Here is a 6,206-nt window from a genome sequence, read left to right as displayed (position 1 = left end):
CAATGGGCAAACATTTTTCCATGGCTCAAATTAAAAGGGTTAAACAAAGAAAAAATAAATGTACTACAGGTATAACAGAGACAGTGCTGTGAAACCATTTCCAAGTCAACCAAAAGGTCAAAAGTTTTCCATTAGCATAACACACCACCATTTTTGCAAAGCTGGCATGTCCATCCGAAAAAGGAAAAAAATAATTATTATTAGCACTGTATGTTAGATTAAATGTCATTAAGGGATTTTGAGTTAACTTTGAATAAGCAGGGTAATTTACAATAGTGAAATCATAGAGGGCATCCAGTGTGGTGTAAAGGGCATACTATGAATAAAACATTAATGATTTAATGTTGACAGTTGACAGTTGTTTAATTATGGTTTTGAATACAAATCTGTTAGATATAAATTATAATTATTATAAATTATTTACTGTATACTATAACTTCTATTTCCAAACCAGTTGTCTCTTTCCATGGTCCAGGATTTATTGAACGGGAAAGGTTTCTAAAATTGAAAGCTGCATTAAGAGCCAAATAGTTAGCTATCAAAATGATAAATATGGTCCTCTTTCATGCACAACATGTTATGGTTCTGTTCAAAGTCTGAATCTGTGTCCCTAGCAGCCATTCTCCACCGGTCCTCCAGAGGCCCTCAGACTTTTACCCACAGCCAGACCTCCCAGATCATCAGTCAACCATCTTCGCCAAGCCAAATCTCCCATCTCTTGCTCTGTTCACCAGCAGTCTGCCATTCCTGTACCCTGCCCCAACCTGTAGCCAAATCTTCTGGTGCTGGCTGCCCTCCCTGGCCTCTGCCTTCGTGACGACCTCCAGAGTGACCCAGGCCTCGTCACCGACCTCCAGAGCAGCCCAGCCTTCATCACCAACCTCCAGAGCAGCCCAACCTTTGTCACCAACCTCCTGAGTGGCCCCACACATTAGGTCACCCTCCTGGGCAACTTCGCTCATCTGTCCTGCCCCCTGGTCGCCCTCCATGGCAATACCAGCCTTCAGTCCTACATCCTGCTTGCCCTCCAGATCTGTTATGTCCTTCAGCCCAGCCCTTGTTCTGCCCTCGGGACACTTGCCCTTGAATCCTGCCCCTGTACCCACCCTGCTCGGTGTTCCTGATCAGCTTGGTGGGATGTCTGGAATCCATCCCTTGAGGAATGGGTACTGTTATGGTTCTGTTCACAATCTTATTCTGTGTCCCTAGCTGCCATTCTCCACCGGTCCTCCAGAGGCCCTCAGACTTTTCTCCCTTTTTGTTTGGACTGGACTGAGGGGGAGAAAGCTGAACTTGCACAGCATATACTCACACACCCTCTTAATCATCTTGTTACCCAATCATCATGTTCCCTCCTTATTCTGGTCCCTGCTCACCCCAGCTGGGCCTCGTTTTGTGATTAGTCCCCTGTGTATATATACCTGTCTACGCTCTTAGTTGTTTGTCAGATCATTGCCTATGTTTCCGGTGTTCCAGCTTGTCTATGTTCCTTGTTTCATGCCGGCCTGTTACCTGAGCCATCTCTTATATGACTGCTGAACTCAATGTAAAGATCTTCAATCAGTAATTCTGCCTCGGTCTCAGCATTTGGGTTCACCTGCTCTGCTACCTGTGACACAACACATGCCATACAAGCAGTTCAGTCAGGAACAAACATTTCCATGTAATCACACACATACCATTTCAGTCAGTTTTTTATGGTGGTCATCATATTAAACTGTCAAATTGTAAAATAGAATTGATATCCAATACTTGATGCACAAAACTGCAGTTATACTTAAAGGCTTGGCTCATTATTGTTTGAGGTTTCTATGTCATTCTGCAGCTTCATATTAGTGTTCCACATGTATTCAAATCTGAAAATTCAAATTTTGGTCGAAGTAAGAATATTTTAGCGTCAAAATGCCATTTTCCCAAGTCCATAACCAACCTGAGCATCATAGTCAACATCTTAAGACAAATGCAGACCTATGCTCTTGTTAAACTCAAAAACATTTAATAAATCCAAACACACAGTTAGCTTACACTATCCACAGAAAAAAGCCAATGTTGGCGTGACTATCTTTAAAACAACAAATGTGTACAAATGTGTAACATTCAGTAATTTGCTTGATTTAGATTTACACATATTGATAATGGTAGCTGTTTTGACAGCAAAAATATGCAAGACCCATGCATTCAGACTTTTTTCATTGTTTTGGATAGTGCAAATCAGTCACCTAACATTGTCACAAGACACAGTGTAGCAAAAACAACTGAAGAATGCCTACGTTACATTCTTTAGGAGATGTAAAAAAAATATCTGTTTTTTTATTTCCTGCCCTGACAGTGGAGCTGACTTGAGAGCAGAGCCTGCACCGGAAGCAACTCCACAGAGGAGCCCTGCTTTTGCCGTCTTACAAAAAGCAGTGAGTATTTGGGGTCACATTTCAGATATAAGGATTTTCCCTCTAAACTTCCACATGGTTTCATTTCAATAAATGTTCAAATGATCCAATATTTCACCATAAATCTTATTTCAGATTTATCTGGTGACCCTTAGGAGGGGCCCGACCCCTAGGTTGGGAACCACTGGACTAAACTATCTAACTGTATATAAAGTAGTGTAAACTAGATCCACCTCCAGCAGCTGCAACAGTAACATGCTGCTCTAACACTGATGCTTCAGTATTAATAATCTGATGATGTCATATATAATAATATGTCAGTCAGAGGGACCAAACCACTACTTTTACTGCAAAACTTTAACTACATTTTGCTGCTAATACTTATTTTACTTAAGTAGAATTTTTCATGCATGACTTTTACTTGTAACAGATGTTGGTACTTTTACTTAAGTAAAGGATCTGAGTACTTCTTCCATCACTGCAGATTTGCATGGGGTAGAGTAGGGAAAAACCATGTGTTTTAGGTTGGATATTGAACGTCATATACAAACAAGCAAAGTGAAACAATAAAATGTAGCCTATGCGTGCTGTTAATTTCCCCTCTGTGGCTGCTACAGGAAATACAGCATGTTACCACAATAAATCATATTGTCAGTGTAGTGCATTTGTGTGCATTATAAATGCAACATATTTTAAACTGCAGACTTCATCCTTTATTGTTTTTAAACTTTATCTATGCATATAATGTACAATGATGGCTATTTCTACTTTATAACTAAATCTCTCATTGGGGTGCTGCAGTGTAATTATGGTTTTGAATACAAAAAAAAAATGACCCTGCTGAAGATGTTATCAGTGGCAATTACCAATCAAAACTACAGCCAAACCACCATGGCAACCCTTTAAAATGGGATGGAAATTTTCTCACTACACTACTATAACGCTACAAACCATAAATACCAGCACCATTGGTGGTTGTAACCAAATTACCATGCAACAGTACTATGAAACAACTCATCATTATACTAATAATAACTTCCTTTGCTGTACATACACAGATACTCCAAGTCAACTAGTAAATTAATACAGAGACCGAAGTCCAACTGAAATTAAATTGCGTGTTATTTTTCTGCTGTGGCATACAGATCTGGTTTGCGAATTATGTGTGTAATGTGCTTTTTTGGAGAAAAAATCAGTAACCAAAAGGGGAAAATGTATATTTCATTTTCATGACTGCACCCCCTGTCTATGCTGAATGCCACTGGTTCTCCGTGTAAGTAGATTGAGAACTTGTTTTCATATCACTTCATAAAGCAATAACTGTGCCTGTTTTGTTATTGACAGTGACACTGACCATCAGCCAGACAGCAACCTGTGACAGACACAAGGACAGCCACAGAATTTCAACTGACATACACATTAACTTTCTAGCTAATGTCTCCTGCTAATCTACAAGCATGGGCACATCTCATGTTTGCTAAATGAGCTATCAAACAAATACCCACCAAATAAAAGGGTACCACTATCTGCACTGTTTGCAGGCTAAATATTTAATGGCTAGTCAGCTGTAGTGCACAGAACTCCTGAATACACCCTCTGACTGAACAGTTGTCATACATACTAGGGGTGTGCCATAACACAAACACGTTATTCGGCAAAGCACAAATATTGGGTTTTTTATGAACATTTGTTTAATGAAAATATTTTTTAAATAATTTGTTTTTGGAAAGAAAAAAAAATTCCAGCGCACAGGTCGGTTACATCACTATTTCAGTCTGACTCCTCTGCTTCCCTGTTAGGTGTATCAGCAGGTCTCAACTAGGGGAGACGCATCAACCTGCTGCATGACTCACATTTCCTTATTTGGACATCACTCCCGGAGTTGGGGGTGTTCGCCACAGATAAAAGTGAGCTACTGACAAAAGCAAAGTGCTTACAAGGGACTCTCCATAACCTCTTGTTCCACTTCTCCTTTCCACAAAGTAAAGTTGTAAAATATAGGCGATAAATGAAAATGCAAAGTAAGAATCACCTTTGAAGTTCTTCTCCATTCTCCATTCATTACACACTGAACACTTTCCATTTTATGGGTGTATAAATAAGTAGAGGTCTGTCTGCATATTGGTGATGCATTCGGTTTAGCTCAGTAGTCAGCGCAGTCGTCCGCTTCATTTAATACTTTAATATACTAAAATTAAAAGCATAATAAAAATAAAAACTGGATTTTTATTACTATTTTACTACTTTTATTTGAATACAAATACAAATATAAATAATTTCGCTGCCTCAACAAATATAGACACAAATATAAATACTGGGCTCTCTGCACATCCCTAATACATAGAGTATAGATCCGAAGTCATGACGTCAAGGCCGGGCTTGTCTCTATTACTCAGTGCAATCTCTTTGTCTTTCTTTGTCTGTCTGAAAAAATGAAGGTGTTTCTGGGGTTTACTTTCTATATTCTAAAACAACTTGTAGACTAATAATCTCATTGAGGTGAGCTTAGAAGTTGATCTTTTACCTTTGGAGGAACCCCTGGTCTTCCTCAGCTTTTCTGTTGTGATGGATGTTGTAATTTAGTTTTGTTAAATTCCTTTTTTAAAACGAGATAAAAGATTTTCCAAAAAGGCTTTTTAATTATTGTGGCTGTATATCACAATACATCAGGTTTCCTGACGCATGTGCAGCAGGGGACAGAAATACTTAGCCACAATTAATAGCATGGACTTTTTCAGTATTTAGAAAAATGTTAACTTAATTGCTCAAAACCCTTAAAATCACTATTTAGAGGTGAATTTGTATGCAACACTCGGGAACTTTTTTCACTATGCCACCATAAACAGACATTTGTCAGTTCTGGCTAGCTAACATATGAAGAATATTCCAGTAAGAAACAGCAGCTAGTAGCAGTGGTAACACTAACACGAAGTAAGCTTAACAGTCAGTCATTGTTATTAGCATTTATTTATTGTTTTTAGAGTAGGTTTTTAACTCAACTAGCTGTTTACATTTTCCTTCTAGTACTTCAGTTGTACTTCATCCCCTGTTCCTGCTGAGCTGCAGCAATCCCCTGTTTCTGCCGAGCTGCAGCAATCCCGTGTTCCTGAGTTGCAACAGTTCCCTGTTCCTACTGAGCTGCAGCATTCTCCTGTTCCTGCTAAGTTGCAGTAGTCCCCTGTTCCTGAGCTGCAGCGGTCACCAGCTCCTGTGCTGCAGTGGCCCCGCCTACATTGCAGGTCATCAAAACAATCCCACCTATGTCACTGGCCTCCAGAGTGGTTCCACCTATGTCACTGGGCTCCTGGTCATTCTCCAGAGTGGCTCAACACATCTGATCATCCTCCTGCCTGTCTTCCAGAGTGGCTCCTCTGGACTGGTCATCTTTCTGCCTCCCGGTTGCCCTCCCAAGCAACACTACCTATCTTTCGTGCCTCCTGGTCACCCTATGCCTCTTCTGCTTCCTGGATCCTGCCTCCTGGCCCCCTCCACCCGCTCTGCTTGGTTTACCCACTCCTTTTCTTCCTCCACTTACAAATACTCAGCCCTGCCATTTCCACTCTGCTAGATGATAGCCTCTGCACCATTCTATCTGCTCTGTCTGCAGCCCCTGTCTCCAGCCCCTCATCTCATCTTATCAGCCCTGCTTCCCTGCCCTGGATCCCCACTTCCAGCCCAAGCCTCATCAGCACCAGGTTCCCAGCTTCCAGCCCAATCCTCAGCTCCTGGTTCTCAGCTTCCAGCCCAAGCCCCAGCCCCAGTTTTCCAGCTACATGCCCAAGCTTTCCCAGGTCTGCATTCCCTTTCCCCGGCCTTTAA

This window comes from Thunnus maccoyii, chromosome 22 (genome assembly GCF_910596095.1).
Source record: "Thunnus maccoyii chromosome 22, fThuMac1.1, whole genome shotgun sequence".
Lineage (NCBI taxonomy): Eukaryota > Metazoa > Chordata > Actinopteri > Scombriformes > Scombridae > Thunnus > Thunnus maccoyii.
Note: the sequence above shows the minus strand (reverse complement) of the source record.